This window comes from Cavia porcellus, unplaced genomic scaffold (genome assembly GCF_034190915.1).
Source record: "Cavia porcellus strain 051 isolate PalLab524CR breed Dunkin Hartley unplaced genomic scaffold, mCavPor4.1 scaffold_29, whole genome shotgun sequence".
In the NCBI taxonomy this organism is placed as follows: Eukaryota; Metazoa; Chordata; class Mammalia; order Rodentia; family Caviidae; genus Cavia; species Cavia porcellus.
Genome location: NW_026947512.1, coordinates 24552838 through 24573010, shown reverse-complemented (window position 1 = coordinate 24573010; position 20173 = coordinate 24552838). Strand labels below are relative to the sequence as shown.

At 35.1% G+C, this 20173-nt stretch overlaps 1 long non-coding RNA gene across 1 annotated transcript in view; it reads right to left on the bottom strand.

Moving 5' to 3' along the window:
* Window positions 1-3898, bottom strand: part of LOC134473874 (uncharacterized) — a 29234-nt gene extending 25336 nt beyond the window's left edge. Inside the window, exon 1 of the long non-coding RNA XR_010044354.1 lies at window positions 3811-3898. This is a non-coding gene — a long non-coding RNA (uncharacterized LOC134473874). The remainder of the gene's footprint in view (window positions 1-3810) is intronic.
* Window positions 3899-20173: the final 16275 nt, after the last annotated feature.

The window sequence follows — 20173 nt, the reverse complement described above, 5'->3', positions numbered from 1 at the left end:
GATTTAATACGGACACTTTGCAAACTTTTCAATGAAATTGAAAGGGAAACAATTCTTCCTAATTCATTTCTGGAAGCAAACATTACTCTAATACCAAAACCTGAGAAAGACTCAACCATAAAAGAGAACTACTGGTCAATCTTTCTAATGAACACAGAGACAAAAATTCTCAATAAAATTTTGGCAGAGAATGCAGCAAATCATCAAGAAGATTACACATTAACCAAGTGGGATTCATCCCAGGAATGCAGAGAACAGTTCAACGTATACAAATAGATAAATGTAATCCACCATGTCAATAGAGCCAAAAATAAGAACCACATGATCATTTCTATAGATGCATAAAAAGGTTTTGATAAGGTTCAAAGCTTATTCATGATAAAAATTTTATAGAAATTTGAATAGATGGTCTTAACCTCAATATGATAAAAGCCTTCTATAACCCAACAGCTAGCATCATAGTAAATAGCCAAAAACTGAAAGCCTTTACCCTAAAATCAGGAAGAAGACAAATATGTCCATTATCACCACTCCTATTCAATATAGTGCTAGAAATACTAACCAGAACAATTAGACAAAAGAGAGAAATAAGAGGAGTAAGGATAGGAAAAGAAGAAGTTAAATTATTATTTGCAGATGACATAATACACTACATAGAAGACTTCCAAAACTCCATTGAAAGACTCCTAGGTATAATAAATAAATTCAGTAATGTAGCTGGATACAAAACCAACACTCAAAAATCAATAGCATTCCTATACACTAGCAATAAAACCACTGAGAGAGAAATAAGAGAAACCACATCCTTTACAATAGCACCCATCAAAATGAAATACTTAGGAATAAATCTAATGGAAGAAACAAAAGATCTATTCCAGAAAAATTATTATATCTTGAAAAAAGAAATCGAAGACCTCAGAAAACAGAAAGACATCCCTTGTTCATAGATAGAAAGAACAAACATTGTGAAAATGGCCATTCTCCCAAAATTGTTATATAGATTTAATGCAATCCCAATCAATATGCCTCTAACATACCTCACAGAGCTAGAGAAATCACTCCTAAAACTCAGAAGAGTCCTAGAATAGCAAAGGCAAGGGAGGAGGCATCACAATCCATGACTTGAAGTTATACTACAAAGCAACTGTAGTAAAATCAATATGGTACTGGAATAAAAACAGACCCAAAGATCAACGGAATAGATTAGAAGATACAACTACAACTACAAACACACTCTGCCACCTCATCTTTAATAAAGTGGTCAAACATGTCCACTGGAAGAAATATAGTCTCTTCAAAAAATGGTGCCTGAAAAATTGGCTCTCCATATGCTGAAAACTAAAACTATCCATGCCTATCACCATGTACTAAACTAAAGTCTAAATGGATCAAATATCTAAATATTAAAACAGAAACACTATATTTGTTGGAAGACAAAGTAAGCAGAAATCTTGAAGACATAGGGGTTGGTAGAGAATTCATGAACAAGAATCAAACTGCATGTGAAATACTTCACAGAGTCAATAACTCTGATCGTGTTCTATTAAAGTTTTTGCATGTCAAAAGAAATCTCCAGCATAGTGAAAAGGAAACCCACAAATTGGGGAAAAATCTTAGTGAACAATCCCTCAGACAAAGGACTTCTGTCCAGAACATATAAAGAAATAAAAAAGTCAGATCCCCAAAATTCAAAGACCCAATACAAAAATGGGAATCTGACATGAATACACAGTTCTCAGGGGAAGAAATGGCAAATAAATACAAGAAAAAATGTTCAGCATCATTGATGATTAGAGAAATGCAAATTGAAACCAAACTGAGATTCCATCTCACTCCAGAAAGAATAGTCAGGATAAAGAAAACCAACAACAACAAATACTGGTGAGGCTGAGGGGAAAAAGAAACTCTTCTGCACTTGTGGTGAGAGTGTAGACTGGAGCAACCATCATGGAGGTCCATCTGGAGATTCCTAAAAAAGCTGGGATTGGAGGTCTCATTTGACCCAGTTATTCCACTTCTGAGCATATTCCCAGAAGAATTGAAAACATCATACCACAGTGATAAATGTGCACCCATGTTGATAGCAGCACAATTTGTAATAGCCAGATCTTAGAAACAACCTAAATACCCATCAACTGAAGAATGGATAAAAAAGATGTGGTATTTTTACACAATGGAGTACTACTCTGCTATAAAGAATGATCACATTGAGATTTTTAAAAGTAAATGGATGCAACTTGAGACTATACTCATAAGTGAAATAAATCGAGCTCACATGTGTAAATACCATTTCGTCTCCCTAGTGTAAAAAATGATAAGAGTACATAAGATACACAAACTCAATTACAGTGAAACGATAAGAATCTGCTTAAAGGGGAAAAATAATATCTCAGGGAAAATGAGGAAAAAGAAAAAGAAAGGGAAAAGAAAAAATGTCTGAAATTATATAAAAACTTTTAGGATAGCTAAGATGATTATGCTACAAACTCTATAAGTTCTTGGAACAAAATAGTTAACATTCATAGGATTGGAACAATTGTGCATATTATTGTATGGTGATCTGAGGAACTCTTGAAGGTCATTATGTAAAATAACAACCCTAGTTACGCTCATACCACCTTGTTTTGAAGGCCTATATTGTCAGTTTTCTGGGCTCTTTGCTGTTGTTGTTTATGTGCCTTTTTCATTTCGGGTTTTTCTAAGAATTTGTTTTGTTTTATTTTTCCCTCTAATACAGAAAGGATTGGTGTACTGTAGAGACTCGAGCATGTGTGGAACTTCTAAAAATTTTATGAGAATCAATTATATAATGCACGATAAAATGAACAGCTACTTTGAAGGAAAAGAGACATTAAGTACCCAGTGCTGATTCCATAGTGCCATGATGTGAAATCCAGCAATAGTATTATTCTTTGTTCATAGTGATTTTAGTCTGTTTTGTTTAATTTAATTTCAACATTCATAAAGATATGGATAGCTATAGAACAAGAGACACGATGGCAGCCATTATTGACTTCCTTATTTTCTGGTCTTGAAGACTAAAATGCCTTCATCATCCTGTTCTGAACAGTTTTTTGCATGAATTCTCTGTATGTGAAGATATGGACAACTATTTGGAAGAAAACAAGGGACAGTATGATAGTGAAGATCCCCGATTGTCATTCTTTGAAATATATATCTCTTGCATGATTTTCTTATGATCTGTTTTGTTATGTTTAATTTTATCCTCTTTAAAAATAAAATTTTTTTAAAAAGACAGGAGGGAAAGAGAGAAGAAATAAAAAACAAGATCACAGCAAAACAGCAAGACTCCTGAGAAATTATGTTCATATTTCTACAAAATTAAGAACAAAAAAATGAAGAAGAAACAAAGGCAGAGAGACAGAGACAGAGACAGAGAGAAAAGAAAAGAAAGGAAAAGAAAAGAAAAAAGAAAAAAAAAATGTCCCTTCAAGGTTTGTCTCTGCTGCCCCTGGTAGATGATGTGGGCAGACAGAGTCCAGATTCACACTGATCAGTCCTACCAAACCAACAGCAGCTCCAGGGTGGTAAAGGATGGCCTCAGTGAGCCTTCACCCTTGCACTGAAGTTAAGGCTGGCCTAGGCCTGTGAGACTGTAACCCACCCCACCAAGGTTCCTGGAGTCCCTGATCCCACTGCCTGTTTGAACTCAGCTGGGAGCCATTAGAGACAGTTAGCACCCTCTCCAAGCCCCAAGCTCAGTTGTCCCCATCTAAGATGGCGCACAGCCAATCACCCCCTCCTCAGAGGTCTGAAAGAAACAGCTCATCCACTATCCATTGCACTCACTGCGGTTTGCTGCATCCGCTGTTCTGATCCACTGGTGCTCTTCTCTATGGAGGGCTCTGTAGTCTCCAGCACTCACTATGTGTTTTCAGTTTCAAGTTGACCCTCCCATGAGCGAGTTTGTGCTGGGGGGGAGGGCATCACATGCTTCCTCCTTCTTCACTGAAATTTTTCTCTTTGCTCTGTAAGCTTCAATTCTTGTTTTAGATCCTTCCTGGTCTCAGAGACTCATTTCCCTCTTTTTCTTCCTCATGTTAACTATATTCTAGTGTTTGAACACCAAATCTTGGAGAGACTCTGCTGCTTATCACTTTCCTCTGTCATAATTCTGAAATACCTGGACATTATGCAGAATATCACACTGATCTTTGTAACAATGATAGCTATGTGATTGAACAGAATGAAGTAAAAGAACTATTGGGCTATAATCCTTTACAGACTTATGTGATTCAGAAAGTTAGAGATAAACCCTATTGAAGATTCAGGAAACTGGTACTTCAGTAAAGACTTTAGGTAGCAGGAGTCAGAAGTGTATTAGGACATCTCCTCCAAGGTAAAAGGACAAATAAGTACATGTTACGCTCCCTAAATAAAGAAGCTCAATGACTGCTTTACCTTTTCAAATTTTGGAGGTAACACATTCTAATAAATAGGATTGTCCTGGCCCTATAGAAATTAACATAGAAGGGTAACAGCTTTAGGTGGACCTACGCTAGCATAAACAGCTTTGCCACTTGAGACTTATATAGTTCCAATGATGTTGGCAGTATCAATAGTGGAAGTGGACGCAACATGAAGATTAATGGAAGCCCCTGTGGGAGAGATATGCAATGACTCTGATTTAGGAAAACTCTGAGTGGGGAATTAAATGGCTTTTGAGTAGCAGCTTTTAGATCTTTTCAGTCACTGGTGGAAACAGACACTTGACCCTGGAGCACTAAATAAGCATGTGTCAGAAACTTCTCATTAGGAGGCGGATCATTTTCATACCAGTAATCATAAAACTTACTGAATTTGTCTTAAGCTCAATGGAAGATGAAAATGTCACATCTGGAATCCAGCCCAATAGCAGCCAAAAGGTGTTTATAAACTGTATAAATAGTCCATGTTACATCTCAAAGTTCTTTGGTTTTTAGCTAAGTCAATGTGGGAGTTTCATAAGACCAACTGAAAGGAAAGGATCTGGTCTTTATTCATCTATTAAATGTATACATGTATAAGTGAAAGACAAAAAATACATGATGACTTCATTACAGACACATATATGAATGGCCTTAAAGAATGGTAGAAATAGAAAATTTTCATAAGTGAATCAAGAACTGATATACCTTCCAGGTTATCCTTGCTGCATGGAAGTATATTCTTGGCTATTATACAATGGAAAGAGTATAAAGGCAGCCATGTAAAGTGTCGCTTAGAGATCCCTTCAAGAGAAAATCCAATTAGGGAGATTATCTAATTGCTTTGTAGGCTCCCACTGCTGCACCTTAGGATTCAACACAGGGCTCATGCTTTGTCTGCACTTCTCCCAGTCAATGACAGCACAGTGGGTGCTGAGGAATAGGAAAAGTACTGGAGAGTAATCTTTTCTTCCCCTAAATGGGACTCTTCTCATTGGTCATTTTCCTCTGGAGCCCCTCCGCCCATAATCAAGACATTTCCAGAGCTATACTGCAGTCTGGGCTCCTCCTAATTTATCCCCATCCTTCCTTTCAAAGTGCTAGCTCTCAGAAGCTTCCCTCCCACTCCTGCTTTCTTTCCTCTTCTTCGTTTACTAGCACATCTCTCAATAAATCTCTTGCACCTCTCATTCTGTCTTGGCTTTGCTTCAAAAAGTAGAATCAATTTTACCTATTTCTCAACTCTAGGTCTTTGAACATGCCATTTTCTCTGCCCAACTAACTGTCCTTCCTTTACCTGACTGGCTTCAACTTTGACCACTGGACCATGAACAACAGATATCAGTTTAGCTATCACCTTCTCCAATAACCTTTTTCTGACTTCCCACCGTTTAAGAGTTATTGACACAGGGACTATAGCATCATTTACAATACTATGTAGCCCTTTACACTGTGATTCGTAATTTGCTTTCCTGTGGTTTCCTCCACATAATATAAATGTCATGATGGATGGATCTGTACTTCTTCATCATACCTAATGGCAACCACAGTGTTTCAAGATGTTTGGGATGGCCGAGGATTCAACAAATGCATGTTGGACCAGTAACTACACACAAAGAATGAGAAAGAAAACTAAGGGGAAAAAAGAGAGAGGACTTATAGAGGAAAGATGAAAGGAGAATGTAGAAAATGTCCACTGACTCAAACAACTCTCCTCAGCCACTTTTAATAGGCACCCTGTAGTTTCAGAAATGAGTAGAGTAGGAGTTATTAAGGGCAGTGACCCAGCTCTGACACAAGTCTTCAGAACACTGGAGTCCAGCCACAACATTTCTTTTATTGGCAACATGGTCAGCTCTTGCTGAGTCGGGATTGAAGTTGTTACTGAATGCTGGAAGTCACCCAAGTCAGATAATGCCAGATATGGTAACTCCCAGGAGTAATAGCTTTATTTGGATCAATGATAAGCACCACACTGTAAGAGGAAATTATGGCAATAACTCAGATGCATAAAGATTTACATTGGCTACCTCGGGAAAACCTTAAAGGAAGTTCTAGGAAGTCACTCCTCAAGACCTCTTTTCATTTATGCTTCCAGTTTTCTAGGTTCCTGTACTCATTGCTGTCAACTTGACCCCAGATTCTAAGTTTTATATTCCAGAGTAGTTTTTTGACACAATTGAAATTGTGACTTTCTGAGTTTTTTCTGTCAAGGTCATAAAAATTCTTCTATGTTCTAGGGCTTTTTGTGTCCCAAATATTCCTTAGGTCATCTTTACTTTGAGTGATGATTTTCCACTATTTCCCATATAAAATGTAGCCCTTATTCTTACAATAACAGAAGTCATTTCATTTGTTGATGGTAAAAAACCATAAGAATGTTTATTTTAAAAATCTACCATCCAGAAGTCATGGGAATTACATTTGCTGTAAAGAATTAAATGCATGGGTATGAAGTCAGGTCTGCTAAATCAACAATAGTTTAAGGTAGTATGAAACCATAAGAAACCAGTGTCACTTCAATTAGACACCAAATTTGACATGCCCAGAAATGGAACTTATATAGTGGATTTTTATTATCATGAATCATTTTGCAGTAAATTCTCAGAAGGATATTTGTTACAAAGAGAAATAATGTTCAAAATGAAGAGTATTTTCTCATAATGGCTTATCTTCCCTTCCCCAGCAAGAAAGCTGTGGTTTCCCAAGACGTTACACAGCCCAGGGAGGTGAGCAGAAACACATCTTAAGTACTGATGTAGCACCTTTCTTAGGGGAGAAGTGAAAGGATATCTAAATAGAGCTTTCAGCTGATTTTAGGCAATACAAGCACGTTCAAAGTTAAGGTAAAGAACAAAGGCCTCACAGGAAAGGAACAGTGGGTTTAAAAGGACAAGTAACACGAGGGACAAAAAAAATATATTACAGACAATAAATCACAGCCACAGCCCAATCCAAATGTCAGTTTATGGTATTGCAGTAGCCACTGTGTGGAGAGGTTAGTGAACTACATTTAACATGTGTGCATTTCATTTTATTTAATGTTTAAGCTCTTTAATTCTTTGTGTCTATGAAAAGGCTCAGTCAGAAAATCCAGATGGACTATATTAATCAGAGCACATAATTTTAGTGGTAGACATGCTTATTCCCAAAGCCTGGATATATTCCTAGAGCCTTTGCAATGCCTCGTTGTCTCGAGGTAAGAAATATGGTTGGCTCGGCAGCATTTGTTAATTTATGTAAGAAGGAAAATGAATCACATATAAACATATGGAAATAACCAAATGCCAATTTTTTTAGGTTAGCTTTTTGTGTCCTCATTTTCCTTTTAGTTTGGAATTGGCTACATCAACTTTTAACATTGAACAGACTCCTTGCTTTAGTGTGTGTGTGTGTGTGTGTGTGTGTGTGTGTGTGTGTGTACTTCAGACCACGTAAAATTAGTGTTTTCTTTGCACAGAAAACTGACAAAGGATGGGAAATCTTTACTTTAGGATATTACAGTTAAGGGTCAAGAACATTTAAGCAGGAGTTACTGCCATCCAGAGGCAGAAAGCCATGAACTGCCATGTCCTATTTCAGTGTTACTACACAGGAAGTAAGCCAAGAAAAATCGTGTAGGTTGTTGCAGTTTTGCTCATTAAATCATCAAAGAATAAAAAATACCTAAATTTGAATGTCACGGGTCTGTGGTGTCCCACTGTCGTCATGAATGATGGAACATATTTACCATTCTTCAGAGGTAGTCATAATGAAAGAGAATGCAGTTTTCTGTGATCTCAAGCTGTCTCGCATACTTCTCCAAGTGTGAAAGTGTAAAACACCTTGAAAATGAACTCATCTGTATTTCCTTAAAAATACATTTTTGTTGTTCCCAAACCACACGCAACTTCATCTGAGACATGGAAATTAAGGTTTTTAGTGGCTGGTCAAGGCAGCCCATTACCTTTCAACACAAGTAAGATATATCTTGGCTATGAATTGTCTTTTAGGAAATAAGAATTTCCATTATATTAAAAACTCCCAGCATTTGAAAGTGAGCTTCCAGAGATGTGCACAGTAATTACTTTTAATAGCTTAGTAAGAAAAATTCTGGAAAAGTACCTGTAAAAATTGTGCTGGGATTATCATAAGAAGGTTCTTTTTGACACAGAGATTTGCAGTTAGGAAAAACTGTGTCATACTAGGACTCTGACATTAGTGATTACTATTTGACTGGATAAAAGGAAGTTTCTATAGCATCTCAAAAGGGCAAATTTCTGCTGGCAACAAATAAATAAACAAATACATTAATTCTGAAATTGTTTATATTTTTATGGCAATCCATAACACCTGCATTAATTTTGCTTTTTATGAACAGGAGCAAATGACTCTAAACTATGTTTGCTATTCACAAACATTTTAAAGATCCATGACAAATATAACTTTGTGAATATTTTTAAAAATACACAGACACATGTACAATTCTAAAACCAAATAAAATGAAAGTACAATCTCTGTCAGTCAAACATAGTTCAATTTTCTCAGCAGCTTCTGCTTATCCAAATGATTTCAGTGTGCAACCACTTTGATTCAAATAAAATAATTTACAAATTGACCATAAAATATTATTAAAAAACTACTTTTTCACTCTACCAGAAAAATATGTTAGAATATTTTTGGAAGCCTACATTCAGATGTGCTAAAGGCTTGACAAGAAAGGCTGCACAAATTAGTAGTGTAAGTAGTTTTAATTTACAAAAGAGACATCAAAATAAGAAATCCTACGTTTCTGTAACGGCACTATGCACCAATCCCTATCTGAACACCTGCTCTCGTGTCGATTTTTCCTTTGGACTTCTTGCATGAGCAGGGTTATCAGCGCCCTCTACTGGTTTTCTGCCTGAAATGCAAAAAGAAAAAAGGGAGATGAAACCATCCTTTGAATTCTGGGACATTGCATTGCCCTAACTCAACAGAAAGAAGAAAGACTTTTCTATGATGACATTATTTTTTTCTCACCTGTTGTCTTAATAACCTATACCGAATATATGATGTGAGCACTTGTTTCTAAGAAGTTTCAAATCATTGCAAAGTTCTACTTCGCAATGCAGAGCAGGAGGCAGCAATATAGAATAAAGAGAAACTGGTAAACTATTCTTTTATATATAGACATAAGCCTTCTATAGATGAGATAGAACAAGGGGAAGGGATGCATACACGTTAAACTGTTAGCAGCGATTACCTCTGAAAGACTGGCATTAGAAACTATGGTATGGGTCAGAAGTAGGTATTTTTAATGCCTTAGTTGAGATACACATTCGTGTTTAACATTTTAACAAGCATTTGTATCCGGATCCCATCATTTTTCATCTGCTCTTCTGCTCCTCTGTGACAGGCTCCAGCCTGCTTTCTCTCCGCCCCACTTGCCCTCTGCCTGAGCAGCCTCCACGGCGCAATCAGAGCGGCATTTCTCAGGTAGAATTCCTATCATCTCTTTACCATCTTCAAACGCTACCAACGGTTTCCTGCCATGTTTAGAATAAAGCCCAGTCTATTTTGCACCCTGGATTCTCCAGAAGCTGCAATAATGCCCGGCATATAATAGGTGCCTGTTAATGAATTTTTAAATGAATAAATTAAAAACTGAGATGAATAAACTATTGTTTTGTAAAATTTAAAAGAAATTATTGAACTTGGAGAATAGTAAGGACTGATTACTGACTACTGAATTCATTTTACCTCCCTGAAGACCATTTAACACAGACAAAAAAAAAATGATCCTATATCTAAATTGTTAATGATCTAAAGTCTCAGATTCTTGAACACAAACCCACACACACATGTGTGCTTATCATAGATGAGGTGCTACCTTAACAATCACATTGCATTCTACCCTAATAAGAGTAGGTCATAATATTGAGCATTTGCTATGTGACTGTGCTACACTAAGCACTTATAAATTTATTGAGAATGTAAGGCTTGTTTATTCATTTGTACTTCAAATACCTTTTGATGTTATTATTCCTTAATTTGAAGATGAGAAAATAAGACACAGCATAATTAAATATAATTCCCAAAGCTATATAGTTAGTAAGGACACATTAGGATCCGTACTCTTCTCTCTGAGTCACTATGTACCAGTGATAGTTCTGAGAGGAATGGCAGGTTCTCTGCCCAGCCAACCTGGATCCTGACTGTAGGACTGGAAACATTTTCCCTAAATCACACAATGGACAGAAAGATTCAAGTACAGAATATCTTCTGTTAGAGATAAACAAAGAAAGAAGTGGATGATCTGCAGGACACAACAGTATTTTTTAGAAAGCAAATTTTGTTAACAGCATTACTTACAGGGGAAATTTAAATGATTCTTTAGCACAAAGGTAAAATATGATGACATATGGAAAATGATAGCAACATTGAACAAGGAATTTCAAATACATAATTGTACAGAAAGCACTGTAATTATGCAAAATTATACAAATGCATGGAAAGAATGCGAAAACTGTATATATTTCCTTTCCAGTTTTAGATCTTCATTATTTCTGATTCATTATTTTTCTACAGTAGCAAAGAAATCCAGTATGCAATGAAGATGAAATCCAGCATTCATTGTGAAACTTCTAAAAACCCACTCCAGACAAATAATCTAAATATAACATAGACTAAGCAGCAACTAGAGGAAAACTACAAAAAAGTTTATCACATAATGAAAATATTGATCCTCACAAAAAGCATACAATTTGTATATTCTTTTTTGTTACCTTTCCAACTAGCATTTCAGGTCTTGTCTCTAATGTCATACTTCAAAAATCAACCCATAATGTTTTTCCTGGTTAAAGTCATCTGAAAGAATGTATTTCTTAATCTCATGACTTATTAGCAATCCTTTGCAGGAAGTGTGTCACATTAAGTTTATCATTAAGGAAATGCTATGAAATATCACATTTTGTATGGAAACTATCATTGGATTAATATATTAATGTTAATATAATTTGGCCAGATGGGGAGAAAGATGAGAGAAACAAGAAGGCTTAGGGTACAGAGTGGAGGGGCCACTTTCCTGTTATTATAGGCCACAAATTTGTAAAAACCTAAATTTTAAAAATTAGAATTGCATTGTTTTCTTGTAATTCTTCAATATATGTATGTGGTTTACTGACAATAGAAGTAATAGATTGAAAATTGATCTAGACTAATGCAGAAAACTAAAAAGGCTAAAAGATTTAAAAATATGAATAAGAAGTTTATAGACTTGGAAGACAGAACCTTTATGTGGACTGAGGCAGCAGACATATAGAACAGAGCAGTGGGGGAGGCTAGATGCAAAAACCTATGGCTGAAAATATGAGGGGAGAATCATAGTGACATACAATCAGGATGTAGAAAAACTCCACACCTAGAAAGTCAGGAAAATTGCACCATTAAGGAAAGACATTATTAAGTAATCTACGAAAAAAGACATATGACTACAAAGTTATGACTACCAGCATAACTTTTAACAATAGAAGCCAGAAGACCATGGAAACATCCTTGCACTATTGAAATACAATAGCCTAGAAAAAAACCTCCTAAAATTCATTTGGAAACAGAAGAAATTCATAATAGCAAAGGCGATTCTGGACAACAAAGGCAAGGCAGGAGACATCTCAATTCTTGACTTGAAATTATACTACAAAGCAACAGTGATAAAAATCAGCATGGTACTGGCAAAGAAATAGACCTGAGAATAAGTGGAACAGATTCGAAGATGCAAACACAACTACAAAGACACTCAGCCACCTTATATTTGACAAAAGTGCTAAATATGTTCACTGGAAAAGGGATAGCCTCTTTAATAAATGGTGTTGGAAAAATTGGCTTATCACATGCTGAAGACTGAAATTAGACCCGTGCTTATCACCATGCATTAAAATTAAAGTCAAAATGAATAAAGATCTAAATATTAAAATAGAAACACTAAATCTACTGGAGGACAAGATAAGTAGAAGTCTTGGAGACATTGGGGTAGGCAGAGAATTAATGAATAAAATGCATACCACATGAGAAATGCTTCAAAGAATCAAGAACTGGGATCTCATATTATTGCAAAGTTTCAGTGCTTTAAGAGAAAACACCAACAAAGTGAAAAGAAAACCCACAGAATGGAAAAGAATTTTAGCTAACAATCTCTCAGACAAAGGACTTATATCCAGAACATATAAAGAATTGAAAAACATCAAGACCCTCAAATTCAAAGACCCTCTCCAAAAATGGGCATCTGAGATGAACACACATTTCTCAGATGAAGATATACAAATGCAAATAAATACATGAAGAAATGTTCACTATCACTGGTCATTCGAGAAATGAAATTAAAACAGCATCGAGATTTCATCTCACTCTGGAAAATATGGCTGCCATCAAGAAAGAAACTGATAACAAGTGTTGGCAAGGCTGTGGGGAAAAAGGAACACTGCTCCACTGTTATTGGGAGTATAGACTGGTGCAGCCACAATAGAAATCAACAAACTAGGATTAGAAGTTCCATTCAACCCAGCTATTCGCCTCCTGGGTGTTTCCCCCCAAAAACCAAAAAGGTCTTGTCACAGTGATATATGTACACTACAGCAGCACAATTTGTAATAGCTAAATCTTGGAAACAATCAAATTGCCCATCAACCACAAAGTGAATGAAAAAGATGTGATATTTTTATACAATGTAATATTACTCAGCTATAAAAAGAACATACTTGAGGCCTTTATAGGTAAAAGGAAGCAACTTGAGACTATCCTGGTAAGTGAAATAAATAATCACATTTGTAAGTATCACACTTGTCTCTGTAATGTAAAAAGTAATAAAAACTGAAAGTAATAAAATCCAAAATGTATAATAGATATTGTAATAAGGAAAATACTCTAAAGGATATAACTGTATGCATGTTTAAGTGTGTGAGATAGATGACCATATTACTAAATTTCTATTAGATCATTAAACAGAAATAGTGTTTGTCTATCCACTATTTATGCACTGATTTTGTAACTTGAACACCTCTTTCTAAGAGGACAATATGTAATTTGTCAACTAGTGATTTCTTAGTGTTATTTTTTTGAAATTCTGTATTATTTTTATCTTTTCTCTGGCTTGTTTTTTCTTTTTTCTTTAAATAAAAAAGAAATGCAATAGCCTAAAATTACATAATCAGCTATGTTATGATTTAAGAATCAAGAATAAAACACTTTTTATTAATCCATCTCAAAGGGTTTACCTATAAGAGTTCTCCCTAAATCAAACTGTAAGGGACTAAACTGAAAATCATTTTAAAGTGTATGAAATGACTAAAATGAAACAACATCAGGAAATATTGACTATACAAGACAATAATAATAGCTGGGCAAGGTGGTGCATGTCATGATGAAAGCAGTCTTTTAAAAATGCCAGGGGGCGGGGCTGGGTGTGGTGGCACATGCTAGTAATCTCAGCACTCAGAAGGCTGAAGTAGGGAGATCACTGTGATTTTGAGGCCAGGCTGAGCTACATAAGCAAGTTCAAGGCTCGCCTTCACTACATAGCAAGGCAAGACCCTACCTCAAACACAGAATAAATAAATAAATAGACTTGGATATTTATTCCTATTCTTTTCCTCTTCCTTTTTTCCCTCCTCCTCTCCCTCTTTTTGTCTTCCTGCTCTTCTACCTCTTCCTTCTCCTCTTTCTCATCCTATTCCTCTTCTTTCTCTACTTATTTCTCTTCTTCTCCTTCTCCTATTCCTGTTCCTTGGCTCTTCCTTTTCCCCTCCTATTCATTTTCTCCTATTCTTTTTCTCTTTCTGCATCTCTCTTCTTTTCCTTTGTTCTCTCTCAATCTGTCTCTCTGTCTCTGTCTCTCTCTCTGTCTGTCTCTCTCTCTCTCTCTGGTCCTTCAGTATTTTTTGTAGGATTGGATTGGTGGTAACAAACTCCCACAGAAAGTAAGAAAGGAAGGAAGGAAGGAAGGAAGAAAGAAAGAAAGAAAGAAAGAAAGAAAGAAAGAAAGAAAGAAAGATGATCAGTAGAAAATACTTAAGACACGATGGATAGGAATCTGATCATAGCAACAGTTACTTTAAATGTGGTTAGTCTAACTGATGCAGAATATCACAGTAAATTTTAAGAAAAGTAACCCAACTGTATTTTTCTACAAAAATTCCTTTAACTGTAGCTCAAACTGGTTAAAATAAGGAAGATATACCATAATATTATTCATAGAAAGTTGGAACCCCTATACTAATTTAAGACAAAGTAGACTTGACAACAGAGATAATTACTGTGTTTAATGAGGACTACACAATAAGAAAGCAGGCAGTTCTACAAAAGGACATTGAGTCTTGAATATATATGCACCTTACAACACAGCAACAAAACACAGTGGGCAAAAAGTGTTAGAATTGAAAAAGAAAAATCCACCAGGCTAGTTAGAGGTTTCAACAATCTGTGTATTTGTATTAACAAGTCAAGCAAAGACCAATAAGAAAACAGATTATCTGAACATCACTACTAGTTTACATGATTTAATTTTAATTTGCAGACCACTCCATTCCAGAATAGAGGAATATACATTCTTTTCAATCTCATTTAATACATTTCCACAGTAGATCACAGTCTGTTTCCTAAAACAGATTTACAATGAGAAAAATCATGCAAAATATATTATCAAGCAACAAGTGAATTAAATGGAAATTAGGAATAGAAACATAATAGAAAACATCCAAATATTCTGAAATTAAGCAATTTACTTTAACATTTTTGGTGAAGAAGTTGTAAGAAAAATTTAAAATATGTAAAACTAAATGAAAAGGTAGCAGTGAAATTTGCTGGATGAAGTGAAACTTCTTGGTAGAAAACTTACACTAGTAATTACAAAATTCATTATTCTTATATTATCCAATCAACTAGTTATCTTTTAAGGCAATTATCCAACTAATTTTAAAGCTTAAATTTACACAAGCAATTTCATGCAAATGATTACAAAGCTTTAAATTGTACCTCAATAAATTTAATTTAGAAAATCAATATATAGAATCAAATTTATTCCTGTATAAGGCCAAATTATCTTTCTAGAACTCTAAATGAATGACTCTAAATGAATGGTAAAATATACGATGCTCATGGAATATAGTAGTCAACATTGTTAAGCTATCTATTATTCAAGCAAATACAATAAATTAATACAATCTAAAAATATATAAAATGTAGAAAAATGTCCAAGATGAGACGTACCTTATGTAAAGGAAAACATAAAATGTATTAAAACAATTTACTAAAATAAACAATGTGTTATGTTCATTAATATAAATATATAATATATTTAAATACCACCTCTTTCAAAATTATAAATATAATGGGAAATCTCAAATGAGGCTTTATAAAATCTCTAGATTGACTTTTACATCTGCATGTGAGAAACAAGATCCAAAGTTATTTCTAAAGAAGAAACTATTAGCAGATTAGCCCTTACAGTGGATCATAAATGATCAAATAAAACCAACAAAACAGAAGAAAAAGCCTAACCATGTTCATGGCTATGTGTAAACGATGTGCCATAGACTTGTGCTGTGAGTCTGAAAAGAAATCACGAAGTGGTACAATTGGTTCTGTTTCTAAAATTAAGCTTGAATGCCCTGCCTCACAAAAAGATAAATCCCAAAAATATTCTAGACAATCAAAAGCAAAAATCAAAAATGGATAAAAATTCAAAATTCTAAAAACAGTATAAAAATACACTTATTGTATAGTAATAAAGGAATTCTATTAAAAACAAAAAGATCAGGTGGTGTGGTAGCTCACACCTCTGAGGTAATTTCAGCACTTGGAAGGCCGAGCAAGGAGATTGGTGTAAATTCAAGGCCAGCCAGGGTTACCTGATGAGTTCAAGAAAAGGCTGACCTACATAGTGAGACCCTGACTCAAACACCACCCCCCTCACACACAGAGCATGACCCAGAAAGAAAAAAACAATTTGCCTATATTCAAATTTTAAAGTGTCTATTCACCAATATATGCCAACCTCAAATTGGAGAAATAAAGCAGGATAGTCATAAAACAGAAAAATAATTAGTACTCAGAATCAGTGAAGAATTCCTATAAAATAGTAAAAAAAAAAAAAAAAAAAAAAAAAACATTCAAAATCATCTCTTTAAAAATGAACAAAAAAGGGGCTGGGGATTTAGCTTAGCGGCATCAGCGCCTGCCTTGCAAGCAGGCAGTCGTGAGTTCAATCCCTGGTACCGATAAAAAAGGAAAAAGACAAAAAAATAAAAAAGAAGAACAAAAAATGTCAGGACGCAATTTACCAAAGAAGAAAGCAAATATTACATAAGTTTTAAAAATTGCTTAACCAGCAACATGGAAAACATAAATAAAAAAAACACATTGAGAAATCTAGTCACACAGTAAGATTTATAATTCTTTTTAAGAAAAGTAGTTGGACAATAGCAGCTGATATTAGCAAATGACAGAAACAATGGTGGTGTGAACATAACCTATGCCATATTCTTAGAATGGGCTACAATATAGGATTTAAAGGGTTGAAAAGAAATCTTCACATCAACAGACAAATCTCACAAGTGAGGCAATTGTTTGATATACATTATATTTATATATATAAATTTGTAATTTATATATTTTAAATATTTAATTTAAAGCAACACTATACAGTCAGAAATATATTAATATGCATTAAATAAATATGAGCACTACATAGTCACAAAGTTCAGACAAAGGCCACTTCTGGTAGGAAAAGAAAAGGTGATTAGATGAGACAAGAACACAGAAATTTAATTATAATTGTGGTGTTTCTATCACTTAAGTTAGTGAGTATATGAGAATTTATTATGTTAGTTTTATCATCTTTTTATACCTAAATTTTTTCACCAGACTAATAAGCATAGAATGTAGAAGCAAATGTATATCCCTTCATTGCTATTTCTACTTGTAGCTAACAGATCCATCTGAGCTTCAGTAACCTGATGTAAAAATAATTACACTAATATCTTACTTAGAGAGATAGGGTGAGAATATAGCATTATTAACATGTATCAAGTACATCATGCAATTCTAAGTGCAGAAATCATTCCACAAATGGGGGATATTATTGCCTGCATGTGGCCCATCCCCTGGGGAGTCGGCTCTTGAACCTAATTATCAGAAAATCATGTCTATATTGTAGTGCAGACAGGGTTTTCTCAAGAGAGGATACGCTCATTACCATAAAGCTTCTGGGGCCTCTCCTTCCTTGTCATTCATGTTTTTCATGGGGAAAAAAAGTTATCACATGTAAGCAGTCAAATAACATTGAGTTGATTTTTAATATACAAGAACATTATCAGAGAAATTCCACTTCTTTGTTAATTGCAAAATAAACAGCTCTCTAGTCAAGAACTAATTCTAGGCTAGTATTTAAGTAAAGTAAATGAGCTATTCATGGAGCTTTAGAGGTTTTTAATAACTCTCCTCTTTTCCAATAAATTAATGTGTTGCTCTTGGAAGTGTTTACACTGTGCCCTAACAGACAACTACTTTTTGTAGTGTACTGTATTTCCTAAAGAAAAGAGAAGAATAAATATCCCTTCGCAAGGAGAGCAAAGTCAACAGAAGACATTCTTTCTTTTTTTTGACCTGGTCTGGTCCTCAAGAAATATTCCACAGTGAATTAAAAAAAAAAAATAGTCTTTTACATGCTTCATGATTACTGCAAAATTTGGTATTTTGGTTATTTGACTTCATTTATACCTAAAAAAGAAAAAGGTTTTTTTAATATCAGCATATCAATCACCATGGTATTCTCTTTGTTCTTGGTCTATTAGTCTCAAACAAAAACTGTATATTAATGAAGAAAAAAATTTAAATGACCTCTAGATATATACATCTATTAAGTTGAATGTCAAAGGCAAAGACTCTTCTGTTGGGTGGTAAATCAATTGTATGTGTACATCTCATCCTTTCCAAATCCAGAGAAGATGATGGATAAAAATCTTCAAATGACTAAATGTTAACTAGAATATTTTAATAGCTAATTTCAATCCCAGTATTTCTCTTTCCCCTTCACTTTCCCAATGCGCAACCCCCCCCCCCCCACACACACACACAATTTGGAGACAAAAGGGATACTTTCTGTCCTGCAATTGTGTAGTCTGGTTGGAATATAAGACTAATCAGGCAATGACTGAGAAACACAAACAAATAATATAACCTGTAACTCTATTGGCCAATTGTAAATGACGTCACTTCAGGTGGGACTGTGCAGCATGCACATCCCAGATGGAAAGGAGACAGCAACTCATGCCATCCACCTCCCATATTCTGCTCTTCAGCCAAAGCATCTCACGTTTTAAGGCTGAATGAGCTCCCTTTTAGTCTATGAAAATTGCTAAGTCTGTAGAACAAAGACATTCAACCAAGTGCCTATCTAAAACTAAAAGCATGGTTCGTTATATTGACATTAGAAAAAAATATAGATAAATGAATTAAATAGCAGAAACTACACTATAATTTTGAAGACTGCAATTCACAATGAAGAATATGTAACAGTCATATCTATATATTCCACACACAGTGACAACTATTGCATAATTCTCCAAGTACCAGAAATAGAAGAAACATAGTGAAATACTAAGTATAAAGGATTTTAAATGTCTCCATCAGCACAGAATAGATATCAGTACAGAATAGATTTAATGACAAGATTTAGTAAATACAGAGCAAATTTAAAAGTCATAATCAGTTGGGCATGGTGGCACATGCCTGTAATCCCAACACTCTGGAGGCTGAGGTGGTAGGGTTGCTGTGAGTTTGAAGACAGCCTGGGGTACATAAGCAAGTTCAAGCCCAGGCTTCACTATATAGCGAGACCCTATCTCAAAAAAGTAAAGAAAAATAAAAATCATAATCAATAAGGTAAATATTATAGGTAAGTATTGTTCCAGCGCTTTGACAGTATATAAACATACTTTTTTTTTAAATCTGTGAACATAGAACACTTATAAAAACTGGTTACATATAAACCAATGCAAAAGCCAACAAAGTAGAAAATTAAAAATATTAATATAGTGTGTTAAACTGACAGTTGGTGGTAAACTGAATCAGCATGGTGCTGGGTGTGGACGGCCCACCTGATGATTGTTGCCAATGTAAAAAGGAGCACTGGTTGATTCTCCTGTCACCGTTGGTTTTCCTGGAGGAGCTTGTTGATCTTTTTTCCTGATATGAATTTGGCGGTTCTCATCATCAGAGGAGTTTGGGACCTTGTTGTCCCTGAGGATGGCTGTGGTACTTTTCAGGGGAGCTCTGGTCCTTACACAGAGTGTTGCTTCCTGGCTCTCGTGCAGATCCCTCAGGCTGCTGGCACAGACTTTCTAGCTTTCACCACTGACCTTTGGGCCTTCCCAGCACAGATCCGTGGAACAGACTTGCATGAATTATTGTCATTGGCTCTAGGCCTCCAGTTGGACTCATCCCATTGCCTTGGGATTCAGATCCTCAGCTGGATTTTTTGGATCTTTAGTATGTGGACAGATTTCCTGCACTTTTCATATGTGTGTTTGACCTTTGGGTGACTATTATGAAATAATTCTATCAATTAGGTGTCCTGTATTAAATTGTTTTTCTTGAAAATCCTGACTACAGGGGCTGGGGATTTAGCTCAGTGGCATAAGCGCCTGCCTTGCAAGCAGGCAGTCATGAGTTCGATTCCTGGTACCGATAAAAAGGAAAAAGACAAAAAAGAAAGAAAAAGAAAAAGAAAATCC